Source organism: Artibeus jamaicensis, unplaced genomic scaffold (assembly GCF_021234435.1).
Source record: "Artibeus jamaicensis isolate MK-2021 breed Jamaican fruit bat unplaced genomic scaffold, CSHL_Jam_final scaffold_833, whole genome shotgun sequence".
Taxonomy (NCBI): domain Eukaryota; kingdom Metazoa; phylum Chordata; class Mammalia; order Chiroptera; family Phyllostomidae; genus Artibeus; species Artibeus jamaicensis.
In genome coordinates this window covers 4224861-4249165 of record NW_026522056.1, presented here as the reverse complement: position 1 = coordinate 4249165, position 24305 = coordinate 4224861, and the positions used below count along the sequence as shown (strand labels likewise).

The following is a 24305-nucleotide window of genomic DNA, read 5'->3' as shown; positions in this document are numbered from 1 at the left end:
TCTGCACTTTTAGCTGATGCTCCTGGATGCACGGCAGGTTAGGGAACTGTTACCTGTCGGGTTGTTAGGACTGGTCACATGATAAGCACAGAGGGTTGTGTGTGTGTATGTGTGTGTACTTGAAGCACCTTAGAGCATGGATCCTCTTATTCTTTCCTTTTTTTATTTTAATTGTTGTTCAAATATAGTTTTCTGTCTTTTACTCCCATCCCAGCTTATTCTTTCCCTTTTAACTACAGAAGAGTTATACATTACTAGCAGTCTACCTCCATGAAAAAATACAGAACCCCCCAAAGAGACAGACTAAGGAAGAAGTCAGAGAAAAAATGAGCTTACTAATGCAACATCTTAGCGTTTCCTTGGCCCTTCATTTCCCAAAGAAGAAAACCAGATCTCTGGATGTTAATGGTTTTTCTCAGTTGCACAGGTAGTGTGTTCACTGCAGAGCTGAGCCCAGGAGCCCCGCCTCTGTCATCATTCTCCTGAACACGGAGGGCTGTCTCCACTTTGAGAGAAGTCTCATGGGGAAGAGACCACACTGTTCACAGAGGTTAGCTCCAGAGACCAAGACAACCAACTCGGACCCTCATTTTACACCCATCTGTACTGTCTGAGCTCCTTTCAGCCATAAGCAACACAGAAGACTAAACAGCCTGAAACCCCCTCCTTCAAACTCTTCATAATGCTGCATTGCAAATAACCCTTTTATAACAGGACTGAGCTTGCAGAAGAGAAAGAGAAATGCTCAGGTGCTAAGAATGAAAGGGGTTTGCCGGATGCCATGGCGCTGCCCTAGAGACAGGACATGGAGCTTTTGCCCCGCAGCCTGCTGAGGCCTGAGTGAGTCCCTCACACAAGCCCGGCCGGGAGGGCTGAACCCACACAGGAAGAGCACGAGGAAATGCTGTCGTGTCTGCCGCGTATCAGGATAGGAAGTGTCCCTGAAGACCTGCAACTTAGAATTTATTGAAGTAGAAATTGTAGTGTATTCAGTACAATTAGAAATTAATAGCAAAATTATAACTAAAAAATTATGTTTGAAAATTTACTAAGTTAGCTTTGGTTTAAGAGGAAATAAAAATAATAAATGCACCCTGGCTGGTGTGGCTCAGTGGATTGAGCACCGGCCTGCGTGAACCAAAAGGTCACCAGTTCAGTTCCCAGTCAGGGCACATGCCTGGGTCATAGACCAGGTCCCCAGTAGGGGGTACACAAGAGGGAACCACACATTGACATTTTTCTCCTTCTCTTTCTCCTGCCCTTCCCCTCTCTTTAAAAATAAATAAATAAAACCTTTAAATAAAGAATACACAATTAAAAAAAATAATAAATTATATCATTATGGGAGAATACTACATGTTCAGATGTGTGGAAAAGCTGAAGAAGTACTTTTAGATGGAATTATAACCTTAAATATGTTTAAAAGGAAATAAAAAAGGCTAAAAATCATGAGCTCATTGTCCAACTCAAAAGTTTGGAGAAAGAGCAATGGAACAAACACAAAGAAACATCAGGAAAGGAAACAAAACTAAGGACAGAAACTGAGATAAAGAGGAAAATTACCAACAGAGATTAACAACACCAGCAGCTGGTTTGTGGGAAAAGAAGATTAGTATGAAAGGAAAAAGAAAGGAGCAGCAAATATATAACATATGTAACAAAAAGGAGAAATAACTTCAGACACAAAAATGTTTTAAAGATTTTTGCGAATGAACATATGCTAATGAACTTGACCCATAAAAACCACAGGCATAGTTGCAGAGATGAAGGCTATGCCTGAGACCAACAGTGCGGAGTCCCTCTCATCCAGGCTGATCTAGCGACGGCTGCTGCTCAAGTTCTGGTACACCAGTTACATATTCAGCGTGCTCATACCAGAGTGCATGCAGTGTGCACTTTCATCCCTCATGGTGATCAGTCAGCCATCGGATGGCAGGCGATTATATTGGACTCTCTCATCCTCCTTAATTCATCCTATTGTCATTGACATATTTCCTACTGCTGAGTTGCCTTTTCCTGGAATAGGGCATACACTCTAAGAAAAGGAGTGATCCCTCAGAAATAAAAGCAAACCAGAAAAACATCAGTATCTTGGCCAGTGCCTCTCTCTGAGTTCTCAGCACAGGTCTGATATCATATGAGGGTCCCCACCTAACCTTGCCTCGGACCAAGGGGCCCACTTTATGTGACAACGTGTACATGACTACAGGATCTGCGGGGCTTGTCATACACCACACCATTTGGGAGCTGGGGCCTGATAGAGTATTAGAACGTGAAGCTGTGCCAAAGGCAATAGCTTTGGGCTGGACAGCTGTCCTCCTAGACGAGGGATGATAGATGTTGAACCAAAAGCCGTTATAACATGCTATGTCTTCATAGTCAGCTAGAGTGCATGCATCTGAGAACCAAGAGGTCAGAGAGGGTAAAGCCCCTCTTGACATTACTCCTGGTGACCAGCTTGGGAAATTTGTGCATCGTGTCCCAAAACGTTTACCTCTGCTGGGCTAGAGACCCTTGTTGCCTGAAAGGAGGTGTAAGATGGTTAGTTACGTCTAACATGGGACACTGTAAAGCTTCTGGAGACCCAAGCTATAATGGAAACCCAATCATTTCAGATCCTTGTGACGGTAGACCATCTGGCAAAGAAAAGAATTACACAGTCATTATCACGAGAAGCTAGAATGGCTGCTATGTCATGGGGCAGGGAGAAGTACATTTGAACTTGAGCATTAACCTGGATGCGTATTGGTCCTTGTATGCCTAGTGTTCTAAACAAATAATGGGCAACCACAGCAGCCATTCCATGACAATGGCCTGGTAGCCAGGGTCTCAGACACTCAGGGACAAAGGTCTAGGTTTTCCTGTTGGGCAAGCAGCCTAGACCCAGAGCAACCTAAAGGAACTGCTGGCCAAGCACGAGAGGCCAGAGTAGTGTCAGAGGAAAGAGTCCAGTACAAATTGTGGCTTCAGCACCAACTTCTGTAGCATGTCCTGGGGACCTTCCCATTGTACTTTGAAGAAAATCTATTCATTTATGTATTTAAATATTGTGACTGGCCACCGCAATGACAGAACAGAGTGAACTTAATCTGGGCACAAGGGGATCTGAGCGGCGGAAGGAATACTCTGTGACAGACCCTGTGGGCGATCCGTTCATATCCCCTAGGCACTCACTGCCTGGGTTTCCCGACACCGGAGGGCTTTAAACAGCAAGCCGCCCAGGGTGGCTTCTCCAGCTGCTGGAGCATAACCGATCTGCGTGAGGTTAGGCCTGAATGTCGGGGGAGTAACTGCCTCTGGGGATCAGCCCTGAGCCAATGACTGACGAGTTAGTGGATACAACGTGCAAAGGGTTTGTCAAGAAGACAAACAAGGAGAGCCCTTAGCAAATCACTCTTGCCACCATTCTGGATAACTGTGTCTTGTAGAACCTACCATTCTTTGACTTTAATAATGTCCGAATCAGCCACATTTTGCTTTTACTCTCGGGCTGTTTTGTTCCCTCTGGCCTATGACAGTCTCTTTTCTTCACACTGCCTTTGCTCTTTGTTTCAGAAGTCAGCAAAGACTTCTGAAACAAAGAGTGGGCCACATGATGAGGCCCACTTTCCAGTTAAGGCCCAACGTGGTCATCGGTCACCAAAGACCCAGGAAGCAGGATGGGGTCACAGGTCGGCGCCTTCTTCATGGTCCCAGACTGCCTGGCGCGGATGCTGTCATCCGTTCTCAGGCGGGGTCAGAGGAGCCACAGCTCCACTTCTGCATATTTCCCAGGGGATCGCACCCTGTTGCCTACCGTGAGGTCCATCTCAGGGACCTCCTCCACTTGGAGACCTTGCTGACGAGGTTCTCTAGGCCGCAGGGCCGCTCCTCTTGCTCCAGTCATTGAAACTGTCACTGGCAGATGGGCGGCCACCTCTAGGATGACAAGCCACCACTCCAGCTCCAGGACAGTGGTGAGGTGGGCTTGAACGATGGGGTCTTTCCATGGGAACAGCGTGCACTGTACCAGAGGCTGGCCCCACTCCCCCTGTGAGGCCTCTGCTGCACAGCCAGTCGGCTTCTGTGTCAACACTGCCACCACCACCGCCGCCACTGCCTGGGGGGCTCGAACAAGCCACAAGCACCCCTCTGCCTGAACAGGTCACTGCTGTCCCACAACTGAGCATATTTCCTCCTCTCCTCTGCTGTTCTCTGGCGGCTCCCAGACCCCGGCCACAGGAATCGCCCTGTGCCTTTTACCTGCACCCCCAGCTACTCCCACGGAACCCAGAAGTGCCCCCCTTCAATTCTGGATCCCACCTCTCAGTCTTCCCTGCAAGCTGAGTCTTCCTTCTACCACACACAGCAGGCTCTTGGAAAGTTTCAAAGACACCCAGGGTGGAAATCCAGGAAGACCACCCAAATGAGAATCAATAGAGGCTAATTATTCAGAACTTAACTCTGGCACAGGTTCAGCCAATAGCACTTGTGTTGGGCAGACACTCCTAGGCTGGCAGGGAATGGGAAAGCTTTGTGCTAGAAAACCTAGAAAACTGGGAAGAAAGTGTCGGATTGGCCCCCTGGAGGCTGTTGACCTGGGGAAACTGGAGGCGAGCAACCTGCGTGACAGATTGGAGGGTCGACCTGGCTTTCTCTGGCTGATCCTGAGTCGGAAGCATGGTGAGTGGCAGGGCAAGCATGAAGAAAGTTTGCATTTATTCATCAAATCTTGGCTGTTTGGACTGGTTGCTACAGAGATTGTGGGCCTGAGTTCTGTTTTTATGCACCATCTGGCCATGATCCCATATCCCCACCCCTCATTCCCTCCTGTTCCTCTGACCATGTGCACCTTTCCAAGTTCTCAGCAGGACCTAACCTCTTGGTGTGCTGGGATTTACCTTTTTTTTCCCCTGACGGCAAAGGCTTCAAGTGCTGGCATCTGGTACAAGCAGCCTGTGGCCAGGCTGTGGCTGTGAGGCCTCCCGCTCTGTGATGCAGATGGGCAGCTGAGCTCTTTGGTTTTAAAATTAGGACGCCGCCCCCTCCCCCAGCTTAGTGCTGTTGCAATACATATAGTCAGGTTTCAAAAAATCATATATTGTCTATATTTTCATGAATAGCGAGTAAAAACTGAGCACGCGCCATGTGCAAAGCTCTCTGTTACACAAGCAGACAAAGTAAGGTGGTGGACATTCTGTGGCCACAAATTTGGTGTCAATCCAGTTTCTGTATTCACTTTTGTTGCAGTCTTTTTCTGTGCCTGAAGTTTAACCCTGGTGTAGGGAAATACGCAATGCCCTGACACGGAGCTTTCAGGCATCTTGAAAAATCTTCCATCCGTGAAGAAGAATGTTTTGTCTCCATCCTTGCTCTCTCCTTGCATCTAGTCAGCAGCAATGACGGTTGACTGCCAATTCACTAGATACTATTTAGTTTGTCCTGCCAGCTGTTTATCAATCTGAAACTTCCTGTTAAGATGCAGGGTGTGCTTTTTAAAGAAACCTTACACAGCATAAGTTTTATTTTGGAACTGGGTGTACTAATATATAGAGGATCTTTGAGAGTTAGTTAGTTCTGTACATAGCTTTCTTTTTTCCCCCAGCAAAATGTTGTGGGCACTCAGTACATGGCAGGTGCTGCTCAGTGCACCAGCACTGCAGGAATGAATGAGAGTCTCAGAGTCCAGAAGTTTACTATCTCCTCCAGGGATATGAGTGCAATAAAATGTGGTGAGTGCAACCATTGATGTGGACAGGGTGTGGCAGGATGCAAAGGAGGAACTGGAAAGTTCCAGGGGAAGAGACAAGGGAGAAAGGTTCACGGAAGAAGTTCTGGAAGGGAATTGAGGAAAGATTTTCAGTGAGTGCATGACTTAACAAAGGTGTCACAGTGGGTGGCAAGGTAGGGAGAGAGATTGAATAAGGAAGAACCTGAAAGTAGGAAAATTATTTGAAGATTATTTAAGAGGCTGTTGCAATGTTTTAGGTGAGAGATAATGAGGGCCCAGCTGAAGGCCATGTGGTGCTGCAGAGGAGACCTGAGGGTGGTTTTATAGTAAGACGGACAGTGGGAGACGAGGGAGAGAGAGCTGAGTGGAGGTTTTTGTTTTGGAGCATTTGGTAACTGGTGTAACCATTAGAGAGGATGGAAAAGAAGGGGAAGCAGGTATGTTGGGTGAGGCCTATGGAGGTAGTGGGTTCACTGTTGGACCTGTTGAAAGTTCAGGTGCTACGTGGGGACATCATTTGTTCATTGAAAATCCAAGTTTGTAGTTTGAGAAAGAGGCCTGGGCTGGGAATACAGATGTGAGCAACATCTAACAATTTGGAAGTATGATTCTATTAAAACAGGTTGTTTTCCGTTTATGGTGCTTGACAAATAACAAGTGCTTCCAAAGGATATAGCATTTATTTATTTTAAACTATAGTTTTCAGGTGAAATGTAAGTGGGACTCAGATCATGGTTTGTTTCTCTGATGGTGTCAGCTCTCATGTGCAGTGCTGGGCATATCAGGAAGGGAAGGGAGCAGTGAGAACTAAGAACAATCTAAAAATTAAACTCTACAGGGTAACACCAACGTTGAAAGTGTTGCTTGCTTGTTCAGAACTAGAGGCTTACAAGATACCCGAATAAACTATGGAAAACTGTATGGTTGCACTTAACCTTGGGAAGCTGTAGATGAAGGTTCTTTCACAGGAGCATCATACTAGTCCTGAGGAAGTTGTCAAAAAACTCGAAAGGCCTGTTGTCTTTTACTATATACAAAGTAAAATTTTTAAGAGCACTTTTTGAAATACTTACAATTTTTTTGTAAAAGTGCCCTGTGTAACCAGAAGTCTAACCTAGTCCCAACCTTAATTCTAAGCCTAAACTGTAGCCTTCTAACCCTGACTCCAGCACCAACCTGAATGCTAAGTATAACACTAACATTAATTCTAGCATAAACCTACATGTACACACCCAAATCTACAAAATGTTTTAACTCTGACGTTCACCGCAAATCTAACTGTAACTCTACCTCTAAACTTAAATGTAGCACTAACCTAACTCTGGCCTCAACCCTATTCTCTGTCTCCAATGCTAACCTTAACCCTAGAACTGGCTTTTTAGGGGTATATCTATTAGGGTATACCCCTAAACTGTTCTTTAGGTCTCTTTTTACTAGAAACAAAACTGAGAAATGAATTTTGGATAAAGTGGGTAACCTATAAGACAACATCAGCAGATCATGATTAGGGGGCCTGACCTTTCTGACCAAGATACCCAAAGGTCTGGGTACTGCTCCTGCATGTCTACAGGACATCTCTGCTTCTGTTCTCTGATCTCAGTAAGTGTGCCTAGTAAGGGTTGCTGTGAAAATCAGTGAATATCTCTGAGAGGCAAGATCCAAACTAAGGCTACATTTTCACAGATGTCACAAAGGCGTACGGATGGTAACCTTGATCCTAGACTTCTAGGACTCTCCAAAGTATAAGACCTTCCAGCTCCAGAAGACACATAGTAGGCTGGGGCTCTTCCATTTATATCTAAATCCCAATGGGACCCAAATCCAGATTTTACCAGCTAGAACTCATCCAGATTAGACTAGCACTCTTGAAGACAACATGCAGTGTTAAACTCTGGGGATTATTGAAGTCATATAGGGTACTACATTGTATTCAGAGACTTTACAGCCAACCTGAGGAAAATGAATTAACACAGATAAAACATGAGAGTGAATGATAGCACAGAACGTAACTCAATGATGCATTATGTGGTACAGGCTGGGATACTGAAGTGGTTCAAAGTATGGGAAATAACTTTCCCTCATTTGTCCAGCACTTAGCTTATCAAAATTTTGTAACATACATCCAATCCTTCCTGGGATGTTCAAAGGTTGATAGAGGGCAGATATCGGTATAATCATTCATATTTGCATTTGCAAAAATAGGCTCAGAGTAATTAATTATTTCTCCCCAACCCTCTCAAGCAAAAGAAGAAAAGCAGAGCTTTGAAGTCAACTTGGCCACCTCCAAATGTAATGGAAAGCTCCCTCTATCTCAGGGAGTAAATGAGACTTGAACTGGGCCTTGGACTGAGTACAATTTGAAGGGATGAGTGAAACAGAAAAATGAGTATTCTTTTTTTTCTTTTTTAAATTTAATTATTGTTCAAGTACAGTTTTCTGTCTTTTACTCCCAGCTCAGCCACCCCACCCCCGTGCTCCCCACCTCCCTCCCATTTCCACCCCCCTTAGTTGTTGTTCATGTGTCCTTTATACTGGTTCCTATAAATCCTTCCCCTTTCCCCCTAAAATTCCCTCCCCACACCCCTCTGGTCACTGTCCCCCTGTTCTCAATTTCAGTGTCATTGTTTTTATTTTGCTTGCTTGTTTGTTTTGTTTAGCTTCCTGTTAAAGGTGAGATCATATGGTATTTGTCTTTCAACACCTGGCTTATTTCACTCAGCATAATGCTTTCCAGTTCCATCCATGCTACTGCAAAGGGTAGGAGCTCCTTCTTTCTTTCTGCTGCATAGAATTCCATTGTGTATATGTACCATAATTTTTTGATCCATTCATTTACTGACGGGCACCTAGGTTGCTTCCAGCTCTTGGCTATTGTAAATTGTGCTGCTATTGAGGTGCATAAGTTCTTTTGGAAGAATGAGTATCCTGAACGGGGTAAATACTATAAGGAAAAGTGTTTACCTTTTAAAATAGTAAGGGAGCCAGGAATGGGATAGTGAGCAGACTGAAAGGGGAGTGGATGAGGTAAGACTGGATAGGAAACGTGGGCCTTTGAGAGTCAGGCACAAGTGTTTATATTTCATCTAGAGTTTTGCTAAGAAGTCAGTGAAGTTTTTGAACAGGATAGTGGCATAAAGAGGGACCCATGTAATTAATAGTAGTGAGTAGGAAGGAACCAAACGTGGAGGTCCCAGAGGCAGCAAGGCCCCCTAAGGGGCTTCAGGGTGTGGCTACAAGCAAGGGCCTGGAATGAGGTAGCGATTGCATAAAGCAGAAATAAATGGGTTTAAAAGATGCAATTCAAATGGATAGTCCAAGTGTTTGATTAAGCATAAAAGATGGAGAAAGTGAAAAAGCAGCAAAGAATTCCAAATTTCAAATACAGTGATCCTCTACTTAATGACGGGATACATTCTGAAAACTTTGTTAGACGATGTCATTGTTGTGAGACATGTCATGGAGTGCACTCACAAACACCAGGAACGTATAGCGATTACTGTGACTGTACCACGCCTCTCGGCAGCGGACCGTGCACCGTGTTCACTCACAGCGGCTTCCCCACCAGCATGTGAGTAAAGTGAGGCTCTCCAAACTTCCGAGTTACGACACGTGAGTTACGGCACAACTTTACGACAGCCACGTCGTCTCTGGGCAATGGGAGTGTTTGGCTGTATTGTAACCTGACTAGAGCGTCTTGCCACCTGCGGTCTGTCACTGAGCAGAATGTCGTTGTGTTGCGCGGGACCGTCCCTAGTTTTGTGACCTCGGGCAAGTCGTAGGATGTCCCCGGGCCTCCGTGTAAAGACAATTCGAGGGCAGCCCTTACCGCGCAGGTGACTTGAACTCGTTATGTACGGATGCTGTTTAAATGAAGAGAGGCAATTTTAAAATATCTACAAAGATAGTCTAAGTAATATTCTATAAAATAATAATAAATTGGCACATATCTAAGTGCTCTACCATGGGGGAAGAAGTAAATAAATTATGAAAATTTCATAGAAATTAAAATCATATTTGAAGAACATTGGAACATAAATATTCAAAATATAAAGGTAGATGGAGAAAACAGGATACAATGCCATCTAGATACTTAAAATAAATATATGAATTTGAAAAAGGGACTGGAAGAAACCTTTGAGTGATTATCTCTGGCTAATGGTATGTGACTGATCTTTATTAGCACTTTTCTGCTTTTCTAGAATTTACTAATTTTTTACAATGAACCTTTATTACTTTCATAATGAGAAGAAATATTAAGCAAAAGAGGAAAAGAAATGAGATCGATGACTACTGTTTAAAATCTTTAGATGTGTTGTGTGCTCTATAACTGTTCCAAAATAAAACAGTATATACTAGGTAGAGAGAGAGCATCCTTCTCTGTCCGACTTAGGAAATACTAGCGGAGTGGGATAGACACTGAGACGTGGCCCCGGGAGGTAGAGGCGACAGCCACAAGGGACAGGGACTAGAGCTGAAGGAGATAACATGCCCCCCAAACAGAGCCGGGCTGTAGGCCTGTCTGAAAGGAAATCGGGGCGCCCCTCTGTCAGGCCGCCTGGCCCTTGGAAGCTGTTTACAGCTCAGATAAACACAAAAGCAACTCCGGAAGTAGATAAGAATGCAGTTCTGTCACAATGGCAAACAATGCTTCGTTGTACAATGTGTTTTATTAGGTTTGCTCACTTTAAGGAGACCTTTGCCACAATTCCTCCTGGTTTGCCACTGGGACTGCAAAATGTTTTCAATAAATGGGCGTTTGGGAATAATGAAAATTGACCATCCAGTGACATTATGAAACACTTACGTGTTGAGAATTCTTTATGAATTATATTTAATCAAATAAAGTATTTCTAGGATATAAGACCAGTGTGTGCCCTTGAAGAAAGTAATAATTGAAAACCAATAAAATAATTTATCTTAGAATCTTGATATTGATCCATGATAATTCCTGGCTTTGTGCTGAGTAATCAGAAAATACGATTTGACAAGGCCTCATATTTGAGGCAGCCTGGAGTGGTAAAATGGCCTGACTCCAAGATTTTTGCTAACTGTGTCATTTCATATAACCTTGTGCTGTCACTTAAATGGAAAGCCTTGGGAATGATCTCTGACAGATGAGTTTCTGGTAAATGGACTCCTTTTGGTTTATCTTTGCATTTATTTTACTTTCAGCTGTGCATTGTTGTTTTCCACCAAATACATGCTGCTCAAGGTTCAGGGAGTGTTCTTCAAATATTTTATCTCCTCCCAGAGTAAATCCACTGGCCTTGCTCATATTTACCGTCACTGCTGTTCTGGATGTCCCCCTACCATATCCTGGGTGAGACAGCAGGCTCTGCCTGGCAGAGCTTTGGGATTGCCTAAATACAAAGTTCCCCAAACCCCAGTAAATACCAAATCTGAAAAGGGTCAGGGTGCAGCCTGTCTGGTTTACTTTAGGATCAGCTTGTTATTAGACTTTGAGAGACCCACGTACACTAATTTTCTTGGCTGTGCTTGCATTAGTGAAACAGCATGAAAAAATTAGGAATTTCTCACCATCTCTTGCCATCCCCCAGTGTTTGTGATGCTTGCCTGTATTTTATATGTGAAGTGGGCAAAACTGCTCCATAGAGAAATAGAAGATTTTTCCCAGTTACACAATATTTGCCGATATCTTAAGTTGTTAAAGTAAACACTGTAAGATTGTTTGCTTATGATATCTCCACAGAGGATGCCAGGAACATTAGGAAACTCAAAATTCACAGGTTGATACTAACATTTTAAAGCTGAGTCTCATTAGCATATGTTTGCATCTTTAAAATGTCTGGACAAGGAAGGTGAGCACTGCTGGGAAGACGGGATATGGGATAATTACAGAATGGGAGCTTTTTGATGTTATTTCTAAAAATGAAATAATTAGGCCTAAGAGGGCTTTCCTATGGCAGTCCTCTCACTCCATACTTTCACTTGGTGTCAAAGAGACTATAAGCTACCACACCAAATGCAATCAGTGTGGCATCTGGGACTCCATAAGAGGCCACTGTTTCTCTAACTTTAGCTAACCAGTACACTTCCTGTAACTGGCTTTGGATTAATTATCAAAGCGAAAGGGTCCGGTTACTCTCCAGCTTGTTTTAGAATCACTCTCCCTTTCACTCCTGGCTAGCAGAAGTGTCCCTTGCTGCACGGAGATCATTCCAGCATAGGAAACAAACCCCAACAACTTTCTCTTTTGACAAATACAGGCAGGGACCTCATGGGGTTAGCTTCCACTGTTTGAAGAAGCTTGTATATCATTTTTCAACTGATGATTCCTAATTTGCTTGATATATGTACCTTTTACACCTTTTCCTTGACAAGTCAACCAAGATTGAGTGGTTTTCAATTGTGGCCCGAAGTGTAGAAGAGAAACAGAACGAGGAAGAACATCATTTGAAGATTTCACAGAAAGAAGAGACTGGCATATTTACTCTGTTGTGGAGTCCTCTGGGATAAACAGTCACTGACATCAGGCACCTTAACTGAGTGCATTTTACATTTCAAGTTTCAGACACAGCCTCACAGCAAAGAGGAACCTCTCTAAAAACTTGACCAGATGCAAGCCTGGTAAGTCACTGCTTCGCATTGAAATGTTCATGTGAAGAAAAATTCTAGAGAGGAAATATTTTAGGAAGAGATGTTTAAGTCCTAAAAAATACTACCCTTTGTATAATCATGACTGTATAAAGATAAGAATCTCACATGGTAACAGAAACCATTTGGGGTATTTTGCTCTGCTGAGAAAAATATTCTTGTTTTACCATCTAAATCTACTGTAGCATAAAATCAAATGGTCAGTGGCTCGATATTTGAAGATCCAGGCAGGTTGATGACCTGTAAATTATGCTTTTCTTTCAATGTATTCTGAACTATTGACTGGTTAGATATGTAGAATTTTTGTAAACATAACTGAGGGATGATTTTATTGGAAAGCTCAAGTCTATTCTATCCTGATTTAAGGAGATGTAGTTCCATTTTTAAAAATGTTCCTTTTTCCCTTTATTTAATATCTTTGGTGTTAAATAGACAAAACTGTAACCAAAGCATTAAGTTGATTACAAATACATCATAAAGGAAATCTGTGAATAGTAATGATATTAGGATAATATTTCATGTATTGCCAAAGAAAAACTTGACATTTAAACTTAGAAAAAAATAGAGGTAGAAAAGACAACTTTTAACTTTCTATTTGTTCTTAAAAATTGCCTTTTTTTGTAATCAGACCCACTAAGTTGGCCTTTATATGGTCCTTCGCCTTCATCAAGCAGGTGGAGAAATACCTAAATGTGAAATCATTGCAGTTCGTTCCATGTCAAAGAGAAACCTGTTGACCCGATATATCAGATAACCAACTGCCAAGCAGGGCAGTTTCCAAGCACAGGAAGTATCAGAATTCCCTTTAAAGATAAATGATGATTGCACAAAATTTATAGTTTGGAAATAATACAGCATGCCACTTGTGTTATGCTGTATGCTCCTAAGAAGAGTATATATTAGAACTATTGTCACTAATAATAATGATTAAGTATCATTGTGTTAGAATCTGTGAAAATGAATTGCATAATTTCAATTAGGTAAATGAGCAGGCTATAAGCGTAGGAGTAAGATTTGGGGGACAGGGGTTGGGGAGGAGGGGAGTGTCTAGGGATGTACTTCGCAATATGTGCTGAAAAGACATGTTTCTCAGAAAGAGCTTTTTCAGTCATGAGATGTGATGTCCCCCACCCTCTGTCCCGGGAGTTTTGCTTTCCTGAGATGAGGGGGAAAAGGAGCCTTCTCAGTCTCTTTTCTAGATGCTCTCTCTTTGTCTTTGAAAAGGAGGAAATGAAATTTTCAGAAAGAGATCCTGACCAAATCAGAGAAACCCTGAAGGGATCTATGGAATTCTAGATGGTTCATCCTTGGATGAACCTGAGAGGCCTCTGAACCCCCTGCAGTCTGTGCAGAATTGCTGTGAGTGGAGAGAGAAGAGAACAGGCTTCACGCTCCTTAGAAGCAAATACAGGTCAGCCAGTGACATTTAGAAACACTGTATAGTCAGTCATTGCCACATAATGGTGTTCTGGTCAGTGGTGGATCACGCATATGATGGCGGTCCTATAAAATTTTAGTGGAGCTGACAATTCCTATGGCCTTGTGACTTCTAGCCATCATAACATCCTAGTGCAACTCATTGCTCACATGTTTATGGTGATTCTGGTGTAAACCCACTGTGCTGCCGGCCATATAAGAGTATAGCAATATGATTGTGTCTAGTACATAATACTTTATAATGACAAAAATGACTAGGCTATTGACTTATGTATTTACTGTACTATATTTTATATTGCTATTTTAGAGTATACTCTTTCTACTTATACAAAAAAAAAGGTTTTCTGTAAAGCAGTATGCTGTTACACCAGCAGCAGCCTCATGCATCTCATATTTACTGTGTTTTTTGATTGCATAATTTTCTCTTGTGTGTGATTTAATCTAGTATTGTTTTATAAATTTAGTGTAGCCTAAGTGTTTAAAGTTTACAGTAGTGCACACTAATGTCTTAGCCTTCACAGTCACTCTTGACTCACTTGGTGGCTCACCCAGAGCAATTGCCAGTCTTGCCAATTCTGTTCGTGGCATATGCCCTGTGTATATAGTGTGCCATTTCTTATCTTTCGTACTGTGTTTTGGCTGCATCCTTTCTATGTTTCAGCATGTTTAGATACACAAAAACTTGCCTCTGTGTTACAGTCCCAGGCAGTATTCAGTACAGTAATGCGCTGTACAGGTCTGCAGCCTGGGAGCGATAGGCCATAGAGCCTAGCTGGGTGCAGCATCCATCCTCTATTTCAGTAGTTTGTGCATGTGCACTCTGTGATGTTCACACAATGACGAAGCACCTAACGGTGCATTTCTCAGAACATGTCCCCATCATCACATGGCATGTGACTGTAATTGGGTTAGTGTTGCTCAAGCAGTGGTTGTCTTGGCCATGAAAGAAACTGAGGCTTACTGGGGTGGCTCTGAACTTTATCCTGGAGGGGTGAGATGAAGACTTAAGTGGAGAATGAGAATATTGAAGCATTAAGATCATAGCAAGGAAGAGAGGTATGTGGATCTGAGGATCAAGGCAAGGAGAAACATTGGAAGCTAAAGATGGTGATGAGTTAAGAGCAGAATAGGGTGGGTTGAAAGGAAAGAAGCATGATGAATGATTCTGAATTGTTTCTACTAACAAGGAGTGTACACAGATGCACTGGCTGAGCTGGGCATGGGTGATCAAGGTGGCCAAAAGGTGCTGCAACAGATCAGGCACACTGTTTTCTGAATGCCGTGGCTAGGCAAGCTCTGGCTAAAATCTTATATTACAGACTAAAGGTTACCTTAAGAAATCTTTTGTAACAAACTCCGCTTCTTCCCAGAAGCTTGCATTCTCTCAGGTGGATCTCATAGCTTTGCTGGGCCATCTTACCCCTTGGGAACAAAGCATCTTTTGTCACTGTTAGTTTCAAGAAGAGTCTCATGTCTATATTTGACTGCCCAATCTAGTGAGATAATCGAGTGTCCAACCTAATTCAGAAGAGAGGCTTCTCCCTCCCTTCACACCTCCAGTGGGGTGGCTTCCTGTTTGCAGAGTGCCGAAGTTTTATTTTACTCAGGTACGGTAGGTCATGCAGACGAAGAAATGACTGTCACCAAGGGAGACGTGTTGATTCACAGTTTCCTAGAAGAGTGTCACATGGCACACAGAGGCACGTGCAGAAGCACCAGGGTCAGTTGAAGGTAGAAGGAATGAGGGAAATGTTGAGCAAGTGCTCCTATTGTGGTTTCCAAGAGAATGGGCAAGGTTGGCAAATGGGTTTAGGATTGGCTGCTTTGAATGAGTTCAGCAGGCTCTGGGGTATAAGGGCTGTCTCTAGTTTTCTGGTAGTTGGTCCTGGAGCAATTAGAACAGGGGATAATGGCTCAGAGTGTGATTGGTACAGGCTTTGGGCTGGCTGCTTTGCCTATGAAAGGTACACTACCAGGCAAGTCTCTAGGAATTATCTAGCCTTGGGAGGGGCAGTGTCTCTAGGGTCAGCAAGATCCCAGAGGTCAAAGCATGAGGCATAAAGAAAATAAAAAGGCATGATTAATGCACTTCCACTCTCTGTTCTCATCTTTCTCTCCTGTCTGATCTCTACCTGGACTACCACCATAGACAGCTAGTCTGACCCACTGGGGAAGGGGAGATGAGACTCCTGAAGGCTCTAGATGGTCCATTTCTGAGCAGATATGTTGTGGGTACTCTTGGAATTGCCACAGCAATTCATGTTCTGGGGGATGAGGGAGCTTTCAGGAGTTTTTAAAGAACCCTCTGGGCTCTTCTGACTGAATTCTAGTGAAGTGGATCTTGACTTGCCTGGCTCATCATTATCCACTTCTAACCCTCAGCCCCTTTGGCTAAGGCATGCCTCCAGTGTCCTTCTGCTGCAGTGAGTTAGGCTTGTCCCCAGCAGAGGTCCTTGGGGGAAATGTCCCCTTGTGTAAATGATTCTGTCTGGCTCTTGTGTCTGGGATGGCCCGCTGGCCCAAGGGAAGACATGTGCACCTGTGTCCAGCCATTCATTGGCGGAGTGTGGTGGACTCCCGATGCAGCCCCTTCTCTTCGCCACGTCAGGCGGATCTAGCAGCACATCTCAGCCACCCTTTAAGCTTGTGCCAAACTCTCCACATGGTCCTACTGAAGCTCCTCTCCTGCTCGGACTAGGGTTGGGCAGAGCCTCCTCCTCTCCTCCCCCAGGACAGGGTGAGGCTGCCGGAGGAAGCACAGCACACCACAACTTGACCGGAAGAAATCGTTCCTTCCTCTTCCTCTTCACACTCAGCCTTTTCACAGCTTCACTGGGCATTGGGTTAAGTTTATATAAAATGGTTTATACTTCTCACGGGCCTTGTCTAGGTGGTCTTTGAAATTTGGCAGTACCTGGAACCTGTTATTTTTCACTCTTCGGGGAAAAACTGAAACAAAACAAGTCACATCCCAATCTTCTGTTAAAATTAATAACCACTAATGAGGAAAAGGAAACATGCATTGAATATCATAAAGTGTGCTGACTCCAAAGGATTTCAGAAGAAACCCACACTCATCACTTCAAAAGTTAAACACTAATTTTTTAATAATTGAATTACAGCACCAGTGACACCTTATTGCCTCAGTAATTTAATGCCATTTCTATGTTCATAGGTCAGCTCAGATATTTTTTCTGTATCAAAATTACATAAACCAATTTTTTTTACATTTTATTTATTTATCTTTAGAGGGGAAGGGAAGGAGAGAGGGAGAGAAATATCCATGTGTGGTTGCCTCTCGTGTGTCCCCTGCTGGGAACTGGCCTGTAACCCAGGCATGTGCCCTGACTAGGAACCGAATCACAATCCTTTGGTTCATGCAGGCCTGCGCTCAATCCACTGAGCTGCATCAGCAAAGACTAAACCAATATTTTTATACAGAAAAGTCAGTCAAGGAAAAGAGTTTGGTGCTACATCAGTCAAGGAAATAGTTTGGTGCTATTTTTAAGTATGATAAAATAAAATTGCTGGAAATTATATTCAGTGACCATGTTTGGGCCTTTGGTAATATCAAATGATGAAATTAGTGTTTTCAAAGCTATCAAGTCCCAACTTTCTTTAGATAAATTTAATTGGCCAGCTATGCTTAAAAGGAATATTATTTTGATTCGAGGAATAATTTCTATCAGGTGGCTTCTTTAACATTTTCATTCAGAGAAAAGCTTATGAATAACTGCTGAAGATCTAAGAATAGTATTTCCGATGTTATTCCTGGCATATGCGTACTTTTGGTGGTATTGTTCTTATTTATTATTCTAATTTGTGCTAACTAGATTCTTTTAACTTAGCTTAGTTCTGTGGGAAAAATTTAAATTTTATACCAATTAAATAAATGTTTGCTAGAAAGCTCAGGCGTTATATCTTATTCTTGCAGAATAGAGTATAAGGCACTCAGATAACTAAATATGGATTATGCGTATGAAATTAACCAATGTCTCTTGCATTCCAGAATGAATTTCAAAACTTGAGCTATTTTTCACACACCACTCCTGAGTCTCTTGTTGAGTTTAAATTCAGTAGAGAATTGGAATTATCTTATTTTGTGAGCAAGAATCAGTATCTGTTTGTGTTATTTAGTGCTACGTAACAAATAACCCCAGAACTTAATGTCTCAGAATAATGACTCATCTGTTATTTCTCATGATTTTTGCGGAAGGGGACCTGGGAGTGGCTGGGCTGCACAGCCCTGGCTCACAGTGTCTGATGCGGTGCCGTCTGATGGTGGCTGCTGTGGGGTCGGTACTGTGCTGGGACACTGGGGGACTGGCCTGGCACCTCTCTGTGCAGAAGACCCCTCCTCCTGACTGGCCTGTGGTCCCTCACAGCACAGCAGCCTCCGACTTCTTACATGGTGGCGGCTCAGGGCTCCAAAGGCTAATGTTGAGAGAGAGAGAGAGAGAGAGAGCACAGCAGGAGGAAATTATACTCCTTGTAATGACCTTGCCTTGGAAGCCCTTTGTGTCACTTCTGCCATATTCTGTTCATTGAGACAGTCAAGTTCAAGGGGGAGGTGACAGACTCTATCTCTTAATGGGAGAATTGAAAAAGTTCTCAAGAGAGTCTGTGGGGTCAGGAATGTTGTCCATTTTTGGAAAATACAGAATTCTACAGTTTGTTCTCTGGTTACAATAATCCACAACCCAACCATAAGCAAAATGCACTTGTTCCTTATTGTGAGACCCCAGAACGTCGTGCATGAGGGCGCCAGGCTTCGGCTTAAGCTTCATGTTCAAGTTATTTAAGTCAAGTATGGGTGCAGCCAAGGCCTCTCAAGTGCAATTTTTTATGTGCAGCTACTTTAATAACATTCCTCTTGATCTAAAGCCTTGCAAACTATTTAGCTAATTGCTGTAGATGCTCTCATTTAAAAACAGGGGAGGCAGGAAGGACACAGTAATTCTAAAAGCCTGTTGGGCACCTATTGCCAGGTTCTTGATGAGGGCGCAGGCCCACTACTTTGGGAATGGTTTCCCGTAGCTCTCGATTCTGCCCACTGAGCTCGCCACCCCTTGCTTCGAATAAGATGTAGCCCATGTGCGTGGCTGAGTACTTTTCCTATTCTGCTTCCTGTCTGTGCAAGTTTGGGTGGGGTCCAGAGTTCTTTGCATTTTGTAATGTTTTTATCCTTTTCTGTCCCAGTGGTGTTGTTTCTACTAGTAAAATTCTCCTAAAAACCTTGTGGCTTTCCTATAATTCACACTGTGGTTCATTCAGTAGGAAAATGGCAAAATATTCAAAGAGAAAATTCCCAAAATGCCCATGACTCTTAAACCTATGAGAAGAAGCTTACCCTTGCTTAAAGTAACAGAAGTAAAAATTAAAATTCACCAAGAGAATTCAAGGAGACTTCTAGAGTACTAAGAATTTTCTGTTTCTTCATCAGTGTGGTGGTTACATGGCTATGTTCAGTTTGTGAAAACTCACTATCTATGTACTTATGACATGTACACTTTTCTGTATGTGTATTATACTTAAATAAGAAGTTAAAAAGCAAACCACACCAAGATACTACATCTCATGTGTCCGATAGGCCAACATCCCCCCCGTTGGACACTGTGGCGTCTACCAGAGGCCGAGGGGAACCCGGCACTGCTGTGCAGTGCTGGCGTGCTTGCACTGGGAGACCCCACAGAGGGGCGCTTTGTGATGGCTGGCTAAGTCTCCTGCTTCTTTTCCTCGAATGCAGAAGGAGCTCTGTTCATTGTTCTCCTGTATCACTTTGCCTCTGTTATACCTCTCCTAAAGTTTTTCTTTCTTTTTATGTGAAATATTTCTATTCGAATACTACTTGTTCTCTCCTCTTTTTCTCTCTTTCTTGATCCTCCCCTTCTGTCTCCTCTGTCCTTCCTTCATCCTCTCTGCCTTTCTAAATATATTTTAGATTATTGCTGTTTTTAGTTTAGATTCAACATTCTCTGTTCTTAATTAGCAAAGTGATTGGATTATTTTACTATTCTCTCAAAAATTAAATTGCTTTGAACTTACATGAAGTCTTTAGTTGAGTATAGTCAGTAGACCTTCATAGGAAAAAAAATTTCTCACCATTAAAGTAACAGACTGTATACTTGGGCTTCTTTGGCCTATTTCACTTCTTTGTAGATGTGCCCCTGGAAATATCCTGCAGTTTGACTGAAACATGTACTTTTACACTAAAACATGCAATTCCCATTTATGGAAGATTTCATTCCCCACTCTCCACATTCAACGACTCTACCATCTAGCACCGTATGGTAAAATGCTGCAATATTTTTTTGCAATTTTTAAATATTTCATATGTTGTAACAGTTACAAAAGAGCAGACTATGACTCACACAGTTTTCCTGGAGCCACACTTGAGGAAAACTCATGAATAATATGACCTCACCAGTATTTTGTTGGATGAAGCATCAAGAGAAGCTGATAATTTAGAGTTTGAGAGATTTGCTTAGGGAATGATAACAAACATAAACTTTCCTTATAGTTTACATCTCATGTTTAGCCTTGCAGTTTGTTCTGTTCTATACATATGTCTGAAGTTTTAATAGGAGATTTTTGGTTAACCACAATTCCTGCTCACTTTTAAACAAGGAGTTTAATATCTTTTAAAAATTTGACATTTGAGTGACTTTTCAGAAAAAAAAAAGAAGTCTTATAGATTTTGTAAGCAGAAAATACAGACCAACTATCAGAATAGATAATCAATATTTTCTTAATCATGAAATGATAATAGCAGCTAACATTTTTAGTATTAAAATATTTTTTCACTGTCATGTATAATTTTAAAAATTATTTTATTGTTGTTCAAGTACAGTTGTCTGCATTTGCCCCCTACCACTCCCTCCCCACCCCAGCCCTCCCCACCTCCCTCCCTTGCTTCCTCCCCCAGCTTGGTTTTGTCCATGTGTCTTTTATAGTTGTTCCTGAAAACCCTTCTCCCCTTCCCCCCATTATTCCCTCCCACCTTCCCCCCATTATTCACCTCCCACGTCTGGTTACTGTTAGATTGTTCTTAATTTCAATGTCTCTGGCTATATTTTGCCTGCTTGTTTGTTTTGTTGATTAGGTTCCAGTTAAAGTTGAGATCATATGGTATTTGTCTCACTGCCTGGCTTTTTCACTTAGCATAATGCTCTCCAGTTCTACCCATGCAGCTAACACTTTTTAACACTTACTTATTGGCACTTTCCTAAGTGTTTTATATTACATGTAATTAATTTATATTAATCGTAATTTTCAGAACTACCTCATGAGGTTAAGACTTGAATGATTGGTGATAAAAATAAAATTGCCTCAGTAAAAAAATAAATTTGCCTTTATATATTGATGTGTAAAATTGGTACAGTCAACAAATTTGATGATGGGAAAATACTGGAAGATTTAATTATTTTTTCTAAACAGATATTTTAGGAAACTACTGAATAGCTTGGCAAAAAACACTTTTTTGGGTGTGGTTGGATCTTAAAATGTTTCGAAAAAATGGTTTGACCCACTAAAAAGTGTCTTAATCATTTTACAATATATTTAAATGAAATCACTATGCTGCTGTTCACCTTAAACTTGTACAATGCTGTGTGTCCATTATGTCTCAATACAACTAGAAAAGAGTAGAAGAAGTCTTTCTGGACTAAGAGTCTCAAGCAAAGAAATTATTGAATGTAACATAAAACTTGAAAATAAAGAGGGAGTCATTCAAAGAAAGTTAGTAACTTAATTGCCAGGGAACTCTTTCACAACAGAACTAGAGGAAGGTACTGGAAAATGTAGTTATGTGTCATGGGGTTTTTCTTTTTTTTTCCCTTCTGCTAGTCATAAGGAAGAAAATACTCAGGGTTTTGGAGCAGAGAGGAAGTAACTTTCTCTTAGAAAAGAAGGTTCAGAGAATTCAGATTCCTATTATTAGGAGAAAAATATAGATAAATTCTTAGTAATTAAAATAAGGAAGTAATTAAAGGCCTGATAGCTAAAGCAATATGTTTTCTTGTCAAGTAAGTTTGTTCTGTATATATAACATAGAAGTCTTAGGTAATTTCTTAAGAAAAGTCTCAGTGAGTGCTGAAGTTTAAAGAAGTATTAAACTTGGATTCTAGTTTATTCAGTACCAAAATATACCTGGGTGTTTGAGTTTCTTTAAATCTTGTACTGTATGGGCTTATGTTGGTTATGCAAGAATTAGTAAATGCTTTTCCTCTCTTAATATATTTTTAGAAAAGAATAATTAGATGAACGGTGACTAAGTGTATTACTTCTTAGCTAGAAAATATACACAGCTCATCTGTGTATCCAAACTTCAAAACACCAGTCTTTACCTGGTGGTAGTTCATCCTTTGGGAACATAATCAGTGTTCTAGGCTAGAGAGTACTGAGTATTGGTACACTCAAACATTTTGTGATCGCACGCATTTTAGGTTTAGTATTTTATAAAGGATTATTACACATATTAACTCAGTGTCTATATGATAAGCTGAGTATTTTCCTATTTCTAATAAACCCTAGCGTCTTAGACCTTACTCTTTTCTGAGCTTTCTAGAGTTTACTGTAGAAAGCAGACAGAAAGCAGTATTACCTGGTGCTGTGCTGAGACTTACTTCCTTTGGTGTCCTGTTCCTCTGGGCTTGGCAGAAGCCAGGCATTAGGACCTCAGAGGGGATGTAAATGCAGACATGGGGCTGCACTCTGCTTCCCTGTTTTGAGCCAAGTGAGCACACCCAAAGTGAGGTCATGGCAAGTTTCCTCAGCCCATGATGGCTGAGAGAGTCCAGGAGTGAAGGCAGTCCTTGGCTTGCCTGGGGTTGATGTGATTTGCGTCCCTGGTGAGAGCAACTGCAGCAACAACCATGTGTCCCTTTCAGATCTGAGGTCACCACCGACTGACTGTGTTTTTTCTTTCAGACAAAAGTGGTGCCAATCAGTGTTATTTCTTCTCCTGCTTCCTCATCACGTTGAGCCCACTTTTCTTCTCATTTTAGGTGGTAAACACACAATACAGTATACAGATGCTGTATTATAGAGTTGTACACCTGAAACCTATATGATTTTATTAACTGATATCACCCTGAAAAATTCAATAAAAAGATTAAAAAATAAAGTGTCCTTTTACCAGAAAATGTAGTGATTGGAAGAAGAAGCTTTAATAAATGTTTTTCTGAGATGAACGTCCATATATCTCTACATAAACTCAGTTTACTCCTATTCCTACTTCCACTAGCCATGTCTGCTCTCAACAGAGAGCCTGGCTTCCAAGGTTATTCAGAAAAGAAGCTATGAGGCATTTCATGCCTCAGTTTCCCTCTTGTCCACTTCCAAAGTTACCCATCTTATTTTCCCTCCTATCTTAGAGGAAAAAAATCCTCATTTCTTCCCAAAACCAATTTTTTCATCTTTGCTAATGATCTCCTTTTCCACCATCTCTGGAGATTTATTTCATTAGTTTTCCAACTATATTTCTGTCTTCTATTTATTCCTTTGTCCCTGCCTATAAATGTGTACAAGCATTTTCCTTCCTTAATGTCACCCTGCCCTGTCCAGTTCCCTCCCTCTCCCTCTCCTTTGTTTCATTGCCAGGCTTCTTGGTAGCGTTTTCTTCAATCACTGGTTTCTCTTCTCTTGTGTACTTCTCACTCCCTTGAAGCCTGGTTCTGTCCTCTCCACTCGACTGAATTTGACATAGCAAAGGTCACCCCTGATCTCGAGTCCGGTGTCCTTTTGAGTGGTAGTGTTCCTGGACCTCACTACAACCTCCCTTCCGAAAACTCCCTTGGGTCTAGGAAGCAGCTCACTTCTCCCCACTCTCCACCTAATTTCATCCTTAAATGTTTTCTATGGTTCTTTCCTGCAGTCAGTTTTAATTGGGGTGGAGGAGATGGGCTGGGCTTGGCTCCTACTGTGTTCTTTCTAGCAACACTTCTAGGCATGGAGCATCCTGTGGTTCCGTTTTCACTTCTTCCCTAGGGTATTACAGAAATGAGAATGCTTCGAAATATCTGACACACAAATCTAGAAGTTGACATTTTTGTTTCCCTTCTTGCCCTGCCCTAATAGAGGAAGAAAGTTACTTTCGGTGAGAAAGGCCTCTGTAGTGTGCTGGCTGTTGAAAAGGATCAGAACAAAAGAGGGTTTTATGAGGATATGTAAAACCTTGGAGCAGTATTTGCCTCTGAGTCCTTTAGATTAACTCAAAACGAATATTGGCGTGACATTTTCCTACACTGAGTGTTTGAGCCCTCATGAGCCCTATCTCCTAGTAGAAGATGGGGCAGCACATTCCGTTCTAAGTGAAGAGTCATTGCATAAAAGATTATCTGAATCTTTTATTTAGAAAACTGCGGTGCTTATCACGAGGTACATAACACCTCTTCACCACAGCATTGAGAAACATCCTGGAAATCGGCTAGTGAAGTCTTCCCATAGTTTCTGGGTGCATTCCCTTAGAGGCTTCTCCAAAGTCAGGTCGCTCATTTATGCCCCAGGTTTGTGTGTAAAGACTGCAGTGACTTGCCTACTTCTC

At 42.1% G+C, this 24305-nt stretch overlaps 1 protein-coding gene across 6 annotated transcripts in view; it reads left to right on the top strand.

Moving 5' to 3' along the window:
- The first annotated feature begins 11551 nt into the window (after positions 1 to 11551).
- The window catches only part of PSD3 (pleckstrin and Sec7 domain containing 3), a 554618-nt gene continuing 541864 nt past the window's right edge, over positions 11552 to 24305 (top strand). For 2 of the 6 annotated variants that reach the window (XM_053659808.1, XM_053659807.1), the window contains exon 1: positions 11553 to 12298. The gene's annotated coding sequence lies outside the window, so the exon portion shown is untranslated. Of the gene's footprint in view, positions 12299 to 24305 lie in introns of all 6 variants that reach the window. The other 4 variants (XR_008390587.1, XM_037142625.2, XM_053659806.1 and 1 more) reach the window with 3 other exon arrangements.